The sequence below is a fragment of the Heterodontus francisci genome, chromosome 29 (genome assembly GCF_036365525.1).
Source record: "Heterodontus francisci isolate sHetFra1 chromosome 29, sHetFra1.hap1, whole genome shotgun sequence".
Lineage (NCBI taxonomy): Eukaryota > Metazoa > Chordata > Chondrichthyes > Heterodontiformes > Heterodontidae > Heterodontus > Heterodontus francisci.
Window position 1 is genome coordinate 52,935,360 of NC_090399.1, and position 13,231 is coordinate 52,948,590.

Sequence of the window (13,231 nt, forward strand, 5' to 3'; positions counted from 1 at the left end):
ACTCTTACACTGAGTGTCAGTCCCATTATTAAAATACACACACACTGACTGCAGCTCTCACCCTCACTGCACACTCTTACACTGAGTGTCAGTCCCATTATTAAAATACACACACACTGACTGCAGCTCTCACCCTCACTGTACACTCTCACACTGAGTGTCTGTCCCATTATTAAAATACACACACCCCGACTGCAGCTCTCACCCTCACTGCACACTCTTACACTGAGTGTCAGTCCCATTATTAAAATACACACACACTGACTGCAGCTCTCACCCTCACTGTCCACTCTCACACTGAGTGTCTGTCCCATTATTAAAGTACACACACCCTGACTGCAGCTCTCACCCTCACTGTACACTCTTACACTGAGTGTCAGTCCCATTATTAAAATACACTCACCCCGACTGCAGCTCTCACCCTCACTGCACAGTCTCTTGCACTGAGTGTCAGTCACATTATTAAAGTACAGACACCCTGACTGCAGCTCTCACCCTCACTGTACACTCTCACAGTGAGTGTCTGTCCCATTATTAAAGTACACACACCCTGACTGCAGCTCTCTCCCTCACTGGACATTCTCACACTGAGTGTCTGCCCCATAATTAAAGTACACACAGCCTGACTGCAACTCTCACCCTCACAGTACACTCTTACACTGAGTGTCTATCCCATTATTAAATGACACACACCCTGACTGCAGCTCTCAACCTCACTGTACTCTCTTACACTGAGTGTCAGTCCCATTATTAAAATACACACACCCCAACTGCAGCTCTCACCCTCACTGTACACTCTCACACTGAGTGTCTGTCCCATTATCAAAAAATACACACACCCCAACTGCAGCTCTCACCATCACTGTGAACTCTCACACTGAGTGTCTGTCCCATTATTAAAGAACACACACCCTGACTGCAGCTCTAACCATCACTGTGCACTCTCACACTGAGTGTCTGTCCCATTATTAAAATACACACACCCCAACTGCAGCTCTCACCCTCACTGTACTCTCTTACACTGAGTGTCAGTCCCATTATTAAAATACACACACCCCAACTGCAGCTCTCACCCTCACTGTACACTCTTACACTGAGTATCTGTCACATTATTAAAATACACACAACGTGACTGCAGCTCTCAGCCTCACTGGACACGCTCACACTGAGTGTCTGTCCCATTATTAAAGTACACACACACTGACTGAAGCTCTCACCCTCACTGTACACTCTCACACTGAGTGTCTGCCCCATTATTAAAGTACACACACCCTGACTGAAGCTCTCACACTCACTGTACAATCTCACACTGAGTGTCTGCCCCATTATTACAGTACACACACCCTGACTGCAGCGATCAACCTCACTGTACACTCTCACACTGAGTGTCTGTCCCAATATTAAAGTACACACACCCTGACTGCAGCTCCCACCCTCACAGAACACTCTCACACTGAGTGTCTGTCCCAATATTAAAGTACACACACACTGACTGCAGCTCTCAACCTCACTGTACACTCTCACACTGAGTGTCTGTCTCAGTATTAAAGTACACACACACTGACTGCAGCTCTCACCCTCACTGTACACTCTCACCAGGTTTGTCTGCACCATTATTAAAAGTACAGACACCCTGACTGCAGCTCTCACCCTCACTGTACACTCACCAGGTGTGTCTGTTCCATAATTAAAGTGCACACAGCCTGACTGCAGCTCTCACCCTCACTGTACACTCTTAAACTGAGTGTCTGTCCCATTATTAAAATACACACACACTGACTGCAGCTCTCACCCTCACTGTAAACTCTTACACTGAGTGTATCTCCCAGTATTAAAGTACACACACCCTGACTGCAGCTCTCACCCTCACTGTACACTCTTACACTGAGTGTCAGTCCCATTATTAAAATACACACACACTGACTGCAGCTCTCACCCTCACTGTAAACTCTTACACTGAGTGTATCTCCCAGTATTAAAGTACACACACCCTGACTGCAGCTCTCACCCTCACTGTACACTCTTACACTGAGTGTCAGTCCCATTATTAAAATACACACACACTGACTGCAGCTCTCACCCTCACTGTACACTCTTACACTGAGTGTATCTCCCAGTATTAAAGTACACACACGCTGACTGCAGCTCTCACCCTCACTGTACACTCTTACACTGAGTGTCAGTCCCATTATTAAAATACACACACCCTGACTGCAATTCTCACACTCACTGTGCACTCTCACACTGAGTGTCTGTCCCATTATTAAAATACACACACCCCGACTGCATCTCTCACCCTCACTGTACACTCTTACACTGACTGTCAGTCACATTATTAAAATACACACACCCCGACTGCAGCTCTCACCCTCACTGTACACTCTTACACTGAGTGTCTGTCACATTATTAAAATACACACAACGTGACTGCAGCTCTCAGCCTCACTGGACACGCTCAGACTGAGTGTCTGTCCCATTATTAAAGTACACACACACTGACTGAAGCTCTCACCCTCACTGTATACTCTCACACTGAGTGTCTGCCCCATTATTAAAGTACACACACCCTGACTGAAGCTCTCACACTCACTGTACAATCTCACACTGAGTGTCTGCCCCATTATTACAGTACAAACACCCTGACTGCAGCGATCAACCTCACTGTACACTCTCACACTGAGTGTCTGTCCCAATATTAAAGTACACACACCCTGACTGCAGCTCTCACCCTCACAGAACACTCTCACACTGAGTGTCTGTCCCAATATTAAAGTACACACACACTGACTGCAGCTCTCAACCTCACTGTACACTCTCACACTGAGTGTCTGTCTCATTATTAAAGTACACACACACTGACTGCAGCTCTCACCCTCACTGTACACTCTCACCAGGTTTGTCTGCACCATTATTAAAAGTACAGACACCCTGACTGCAGCTCTCACCCTCACTGTACACTCACCAGGTGTGTCTGTTCCATAATTAAAGTGCACACAGCCTGACTGCAGCTCTCACCCTCACTGTACACTCTTACACTGAGTGTATCTCCCAGTATTAAAGTACACACACCCTGACTGCAGCTCTCACCCTCACTGTACACTCTTACACTGAGTGTCTGTCCCATTATTAAAATACACACACACTGACTGCAGCTCTCACCCTCACTGTAAACTCTTACACTGAGTGTATCTCCCAGTATTAAAGTACACACACCCTGACTGCAGCTCTCACCCTCACTGTACACTCTTACACTGAGTGTCAGTCCCATTATTAAAATACACACACACTGACTGCAGCTCTCACCCTCACTGTAAACTCTTACACTGAGTGTATCTCCCAGTATTAAAGTACACACACCCTGACTGCAGCTCTCACCCTCACTGTACACTCTTACACTGAGTGTCAGTCCCATTATTAAAATACACACACACTGACTGCAGCTCTCACCCTCACTGTACACTCTTACACTGAGTGTATCTCCCAGTATTAAAGTACACACACCCTGACTGCAGCTCTCACCCTCACTGTACACTCTTACACTGAGTGTCAGTCCCATTATTAAAATACACACACCCTGACTGCAATTCTCACACTCACTGTGCACTCTCACACTGAGTGTCTGTCCCATTATTAAAATACACACACCCCGACTGCATCTCTCACCCTCACTGTACACTCTTACACTGACTGTCAGTCACATTATTAAAATACACACACCCCGACTGCAGTTCTCACCCTCACTGTACACTCTTACACTGAGTGTCTGTCCCATTATTAAAATACACAAACCCCAACTGCAGCTCTCACCATCACTGTACACTCTTACACTGAGTGCCTGTCCCATTATTAACATACACACACCCCAACTGCAGCTCTCACCCTCACTGTGCACTCTTTCACTGAGTGTCAGTCACATTATTAAAGCACACGCACAATGTCTGCAGGTCTCACCCTCACTGTGCACTCTCACAGACAGTCTGTCCCATTATTAAAGTACACACACACAGTGACTGCAGCTCTCACCCTCACTGTACACTCTCACACTGAGTGTCAGTCACATGTTTAAAGTACACACACAATGTCTGCAGCTCTCACCCTCACTGTGCACTCTCACAGACAGTCTGTCCCATTATTAAAGTACACACACACAGTGACTGCAGCTCTCACCCTCACTGTACATTCTCACACTGAGTGTCTGCCCCATTATTAAAATACACACACCCTGACTGCAGCTCTCTCACTCACTGTACACTCTCACACTGAGTATCTGTCCTTTTATTAAAATACACACACACAGTGACCGCAGCTATCACCCTCACTGTACACTCTTACATTGAGTGTCAGTCCCATTATTAAAATACACACACCCTGACTGCAGCTCTCACCCTCACTGTACACTCTCACACTGAGTGTCTGTCCCATTATTAAAGTACACACACACAGTGACTGCAGCTCTCACCCTCACTGTACATTCTCACACTGAGTGTCTGCCCCATTATTAAAATACACACACCCCGACTGCAGCTCTCACCATCACTGTACGCTCTTGCACTGAGTGTCAGTCACATTATTACAATACACACACCCTGACTGCAGCTCTCACCCTCACTGTACACTCTTGCACTGAGTGTCAGTCCCATTATTAAAATACACACACCCTTACTGCAGCTCTAACCATCACTGTACACTCTTACACTGACTGTCAGTCCCATTATTAAAGTACACACACCCCGACTGCAGTTCTCACCCTCACTGTACACTGTTCCACTGAGTGTCAGTCCCATTAATAAAATACACACACCCCAACTGCAGCTCTCACCATCACTGTACACTCTTACACTGAGTGTCAGTCCCATTATTAAAATACACACACACCAACTGCAGCTCTCACCCTCACTTTGCACTCTTTCACTGAGTGTCAGTCACATTATTAAAGTACACACACAATGTCTGCAGCTCTCACCCTCACTGTGCACTCTCAGAGTGTCTGTCCCATTATTAAAGTACACACACAGTGACTGCAGCTCTCACCCACACTGTGCACTCTCACACTGAGTGTCTGTCCCATTATTAAAATACACACACCCTGACTGCAGCTCTCTCACTCACTGTGCACTCTCACACTGAGTGTCTGTCCCATTATTAAAATACACACACCCTGACTGTACACTCACACTGAGTGTCTGTCCCATTATTAAAATACACACACCCTGACTGCAGCTCTCACCCTCACTGTGCATTCTCACACTGAGTGTCTGTCCCATTATTAAAGTACACACACTGACTGCAGCTCACACCCTCACTGTGCATTCTCAGAGTGTCTGTCCCATTATTAAAGAACACACACCCTGACTGCAGCTCTCACCCTCACTGTACACTCTTACACTGAATGTCTGTCCCATTATTAAAATACACACACCATGACTCCAATTCTCACCCTCACTGTGCACTCTTACACCGAGTGTCAGTCCCATAATTAAAATACACACACCCTGACTGCAGCTCTCACCCTCACTGTACACTCTTACACTGAGTTTCAGTCCCATTATTAAAGTACGCACACACTGTCTGCACCTCTCACCCTCACTGTGCACTCTCACACTGAGTGGATGTCCCATTATTAAAGTTCACACACTGACTGCAGCTCTCACCCTCACTGTACACTCTCAAACTGAGTGTCTGTCCCATTATTAAAGTACACACACCCCAACTGCAGCTCTCACGCTCACTGTGCACTCTCACACTGAGTGTCAGTCACATTATTAAAATACACACACCCTGACTGCAGCTCTCACCTTCCCTGTACTCTCTTACACTGAGTGTCAGTCACATTATTAAAATACACACACTCCGACTGCAGCTCTCACCCTCCCTGTACTCTCTTACACTGACTGTCAGTCACATTATTAAAATACACTCACCCCGACTGCAGGTCTCACCCTCACTGTACTTTCTTACACTGAGTGTCTTTCCCATTATTAAAATACACACACCCTGACTGCAGCTCTCACCCTCACTGTACACTCTCACACTGAGTGTCTGTCCCATTATTAAAGAACACACACCCTGACTGAAGCTCTCACCGTCACTGTACACTCTTACACTGAGTGTCAGTCCCATTATTAAAATATACACACCCCGACTGCAGTTCTCACCCTCACTGTACACTCTTACACTGAGTGTCTGTCCCATTATTAAAATACACACACCCTGACTGCAATTCTCACCCTCACTGTGCACTCTCACACTGAGTGTCTGTCCCATTATTAAAATACACACACCCCAACTGCAGCTCTCACCCTCACTGTACACTCTTTCACTGAGTGTCAGTCACATCATTAAAGTTCACACACACTGTCTGCAGCTCTCACCCTCACTGTAAACTCTCACACTGACTGTCAGTCACATTATTAAAGTACACACACACTGACTGCACCTCACACCCTCACTGTACACTCTCACTCTGAGTGTCTGTCCCATTATTAAAATACACACACCCTGACTGCAATTCTCACCCTCACTGTACACTCTTACACTGACTGTCAGACACATTATTAAAATACACTCTCCCCGACTGCAGCTCTCACCCTCACTGTACACTCTTTCACTGAGTGTCAGTCTCATTATTAAAATACACACACCCTGACTGCAGCTCTCACCCTCATTGTGCACTCTCAAACTGAGTGTCTGTCCCATTATTAAAGTACACACACCCTGACTGCAGCTCTCTCACTCACTGTACACTCTCACACTGAGTATCTGTCCTATTATTAAAATACACACACACAGTGACTGCAGCTATCACCCTCACTGTGCACTCTGACACTGAGTGTCAGTCCCATTATTAAAATACACACACCCCGACTGCAGCTCTCACCCTCACTGCACACTCTTACACTGAGTGTCAGTCACATTATTAAAATACACACACACTGACTGCAGCTCTCACCCTCACTGTACACTCTTACACTGAGTGTCAGTCCCATTACTAAAATACACAGACCCCGACTGCAGCTCTCACCCTCACTGTACCCTCTTACACTGAGTGTCTGTCCCATTATTAAAGTACACACACACGGTCTGCACCTCTCACCCTCACTGTGCACTCTCACACTGACTGAATGTCCCATTATTAAAGTACACACACACTCACTGCACCTCACACCCTCACTGTCCACTCTCACACTGAGTGTCTGTCCCATTATTAAAATACACACACCCTGACTGCAATTCTCACCCTCACTGTGCACTCTCACACTGAGTGTCTGTCCCATTATTAAAATACACACACCCCGACTGCAGCTCTCACCCTCACTGTACACTCTCACACTGAGTGACTGTCCCATTATTAAAGTACACACTCACTGACTGCAACTCACACCCTCACTGTACACTCTCACACTGAGTGTCTGTCCCATTATTAAAATACACACACCCTGACTGCAATTCTCACCCTCACTGTGCACTCTCACACTGAGTGTCTGTCCCATTATTAAAATACACACACCCCGACTGCAGCTCTCACCCTCACTGTACACTCTTACACTGACTGTCAGTCACATTATTAAAATACACTCTCCCCGACTGCAGCTCTCACCCTCACTGTTCACTCTTGCACTGAGTGTCAGTACCATTATTAAAATACACACACCCCGACTGCAGCTCTCACCCTCACTGTACACTCTTACACCGAGTGTCAGTCTCATTATTAAAATACACACACCCTGACTGCAGCTCTCACCCTCACTGTGCACTCTCAAACTGAGTCTCTGTCCCATTATTAAAATACACACACCCTGACTGCAGCTCTCTCACTCACTGTAAACTCTCACACTGAGTGTCTGTCCCATTATTAAAGAACACACACCCTTACTGCAGCTCTAACCATCACTGTACACTCTTACACTGACTGTCAGTCCCATTATTAAAGTACACACACCCCGACTGCAGTTCTCACCCTCACTGTACACTGTTCCACTGAGTGTCAGTCCCATTAATAAAATACACACACCCCAACTGCAGCTCTCACCATCACTGTACACTCTTACACTGAGTGTCAGTCCCATTATTAAAATACACACACCCCAACTGCAGCTCTCATGCATACTTTGCACTCTTTCACTGAGTGTCAGTCACATTATTAAAGTACACACACAATGTCTGCAGCTCTCACCCTCACTGTGCACTCTCAGAGTGTCTGTCCCATTATTAAAGTACACACACAGTGACTGCAGCTCTCACCCTCACTGTGCACTCTCACACTGAGTGTCTGTCCCATTATTAAAATACACACACCCTGACTGCAGCTCTCTCACTCACTGTGCACTCTCACACTGAGTGTCTGTCCCATTATTAAAGAACACACACCCTGACTGCAGCTCTCACCCTCACTGTACACTCTTACACTGAATGTCTGTCCCATTATTAAAATACACACACCATGACTCCAATTCTCACCCTCACTGTGCACTCTTACACCGAGTGTCAGTCCCATAATTAAAATACAACCACCCTGACTGCAGCTCTCTCACACACTGTGCACTCTTACATTGAGTGTCTGTGCCATTATTAAAATACACACACCCTGACTGCAGCTCTCACCCTCACTGTACACTCTTACACTGAGTTTCAGTCCCATTATTAAAGTACGCACACACTGTCTGCACCTCTCACCCTCACTGTGCACTCTCACACTGAGTGGATGTCCCATTATTAAAGTTCACACACTGACTGCAGCTCTCACCCTCACTGTACACTCTCACACTGAGTGTCTGTCCCATTATTAAAATACACACACCCCAACTGCAGCTCTCACCCTCACTGTACACTCTTACACTGAGTGTCAGTCCCATTATTAAAATACACATACCCTGACTGCAGCTCTCACCCTCACTGTGCACTCTCACACTGACTGTCAGTCACATTATTAAAATACACACACTCCGACTGCAGCTCTCACCCTCCCTGTACTCTCTTACACTGAGTGTCAGTCACATTATTAAAATACACACACCCTGACTGCAGCTCTCACCCTCACTGTACACTCTTACACTGACTGTCAGTCACATTATTAAAATACACTCACCCCGACTGCAGGTCTCACCCTCACTGTACTCTCTTACACTGAGTGTCTGTCCCATTATAAAAATACACACACCCTGACTGCAGCTCTCACCCTCACTGTACACTCTCACACTGAGTGTCTGTCCCATTATTAAAATATACACACCCCGACTGCAGTTCTCACCCTCAATGTACACTCTTACACTGAGTGTCTGTCCCATTATTAAAATACACACACCCTGACTGCAATTCTCACCCTCACTGTGCACTCTCACACTGAGTGTCTGTCCCATTATTAAAATACACACACCCCGACTGCAGCTCTCACCCTCACTGTACACTCTTTCACTGAGTATCAGTCACATCATTAAAGTTCACACACACTGTCTGCAGCTCTCACCCTCACTGTACACTCTCACACTGAGTGACTGTCCCATTATTAAAGTACACACACACTGACTGCACCTCACACCCTCACTGTACACTCTCACTCTGAGTGTCTGTCCGATTATTAAAATACACACACCCTGACTGCAATTCTCACCCTCACTGTACACTCTTACACTGACTGTCAGTCACATTATTAAAATACACTCTCCCCGACTGCAGCTCAAACCCTCACTGTAAGCTCTTGCACTGAGTGTCAGTCCCATTATTAAAATACACACACCCCGACTGCACCGCTCACCATCACTGTACACTCTTACACTGAGTGTCAGTCTCATTATTAAAATACACACACCCTGACTGCAGCTCTCACCCTCATTGTGCACTCTCAAACTGAGTGTCTGTCCCATTATTAAAGTACACACACCCTGACTGCAGCTCTCTCACTCACTGTACACTCTCACACTGAGTATCTGTCCTATTATTAAAATACACACACACAGTGACTGCAGCTATCACCCTCACTGTGCACTCTGACACTGAGTGTCAGTCCCATTATTAAAATACACACACCCCGACTGCAGCTCTCACCCTCATGGTACTCTCTTACACTGAGTGTCAGTCCCATTATTAAAATACACACACCCCGACTGCAGCTCTCACCCTCACTGTACTCTCTTACACTGAGTGTCAGTCACATTATTAAAATACACACAACCCGACTGCAGCTCTCACCCTCACTGTACCCTCTTACACTGAGTGTCTGCCCCATTATTAAAGTACACACACACGGTCTGCACCTCTCACCCTCACTGTGCACTCTCACACTGAGTGAATGTCCCATTATTAAAGTACACACACACTGACTGCACCTCACACCCTCACTGTACACTCTCACACTGAGTGTCTGTCCCATTATTAAAATACACACACCCTGACTGCAATTCTCACCCTCACTGTACACTCTTACACTGACTGTCAGACACATTATTAAAATACACTCTCCCCGACTGCAGCTCTCACCCTCACTGTACACTCTTTCACTGAGTGTCAGTCTCATTATTAAAATACACACACCCTGACTGCAGCTCTCACCCTCATTGTGCACTCTCAAACTGAGTGTCTGTCCCATTATTAAAGTACACACACCCTGACTGCAGCTCTCTCACTCACTGTACACTCTCACACTGAGTATCTGTCCTATTATTAAAATACACACACACAGTGACTGCAGCTATCACCCTCACTGTGCACTCTGACACTGAGTGTCAGTCCCATTATTAAAATACACACACCCCGACTGCAGCTCTCACCCTCACTGCACACTCTTACACTGAGTGTCAGTCCCATTACTAAAATACACAGACCCCGACTGCAGCTCTCACCCTCACTGTACCCTCTTACACTGAGTGTCTGTCCCATTATTAAAGTACACACACACGGTCTGCACCTCTCACCCTCACTGTGCACTCTCACACTGACTGAATGTCCCATTATTAAAGTACACACACACTCACTGCACCTCACACCCTCACTGTCCACTCTCACACTGAGTGTCTGTCCCATTATTAAAATACACACACCCTGACTGCAATTCTCACCCTCACTGTGCACTCTCACACTGAGTGTCTGTCCCATTATTAAAATACACACACCCCGACTGCAGCTCTCACCCTCACTGTACACTCTCACACTGAGTGACTGTCCCATTATTAAAGTACACACTCACTGACTGCAACTCACACCCTCACTGTACACTCTCACACTGAGTGTCTGTCCCATTATTAAAATACACACACCCTGACTGCAATTCTCACCCTCACTGTGCACTCTCACACTGAGTGTCTGTCCCATTATTAAAATACACACACCCCGACTGCAGCTCTCACCCTCACTGTACACTCTTACACTGACTGTCAGTCACATTATTAAAATACACTCTCCCCGACTGCAGCTCTCACCCTCACTGTTCACTCTTGCACTGAGTGTCAGTACCATTATTAAAATACACACACCCCGACTGCAGCTCTCACCCTCACTGTACACTCTTACACCGAGTGTCAGTCTCATTATTAAAATACACACACCCTGACTGCAGCTCTCACCCTCACTGTGCACTCTCAAACTGAGTCTCTGTCCCATTATTAAAATACACACACCCTGACTGCAGCTCTCTCACTCACTGTAAACTCTCACACTGAGTGTCTGTCCCATTATTAAAGAACACACACCCTTACTGCAGCTCTAACCATCACTGTACACTCTTACACTGACTGTCAGTCCCATTATTAAAGTACACACACCCCGACTGCAGTTCTCACCCTCACTGTACACTGTTCCACTGAGTGTCAGTCCCATTAATAAAATACACACACCCCAACTGCAGCTCTCACCATCACTGTACACTCTTACACTGAGTGTCAGTCCCATTATTAAAATACACACACCCCAACTGCAGCTCTCATGCATACTTTGCACTCTTTCACTGAGTGTCAGTCACATTATTAAAGTACACACACAATGTCTGCAGCTCTCACCCTCACTGTGCACTCTCAGAGTGTCTGTCCCATTATTAAAGTACACACACAGTGACTGCAGCTCTCACCCTCACTGTGCACTCTCACACTGAGTGTCTGTCCCATTATTAAAATACACACACCCTGACTGCAGCTCTCTCACTCACTGTGCACTCTCACACTGAGTGTCTGTCCCATTATTAAAGAACACACACCCTGACTGCAGCTCTCACCCTCACTGTACACTCTTACACTGAATGTCTGTCCCATTATTAAAATACACACACCATGACTCCAATTCTCACCCTCACTGTGCACTCTTACACCGAGTGTCAGTCCCATAATTAAAATACAACCACCCTGACTGCAGCTCTCTCACTCACTGTGCACTCTTACATTGAGTGTCTGTGCCATTATTAAAATACACACACCCTGACTGCAGCTCTCACCCTCACTGTACACTCTTACACTGAGTTTCAGTCCCATTATTAAAGTACGCACACACTGTCTGCACCTCTCACCCTCACTGTGCACTCTCACACTGAGTGGATGTCCCATTATTAAAGTTCACACACTGACTGCAGCTCTCACCCTCACTGTACACTCTCACACTGAGTGTCTGTCCCATTATTAAAATACACACACCCCAACTGCAGCTCTCACCCTCACTGTACACTCTTACACTGAGTGTCAGTCCCATTATTAAAATACACATACCCTGACTGCAGCTCTCACCCTCACTGTGCACTCTCACACTGACTGTCAGTCACATTATTAAAATACACACACTCCGACTGCAGCTCTCACCCTCCCTGTACTCTCTTACACTGAGTGTCAGTCACATTATTAAAATACACACACCCTGACTGCAGCTCTCACCCTCACTGTACACTCTTACACTGACTGTCAGTCACATTATTAAAATACACTCACCCCGACTGCAGGTCTCACCCTCACTGTACTCTCTTACACTGAGTGTCTGTCCCATTATAAAAATACACACACCCTGACTGCAGCTCTCACCCTCACTGTACACTCTCACACTGAGTGTCTGTCCCATTATTAAAATATACACACCCCGACTGCAGTTCTCACCCTCAATGTACACTCTTACACTGAGTGTCTGTCCCATTATTAAAATACACACACCCTGACTGCAATTCTCACCCTCACTGTGCACTCTCACACTGAGTGTCTGTCCCATTATTAAAATACACACACCCCGACTGCAGCTCTCACCCTCACTGTACACTCTTTCACTGAGT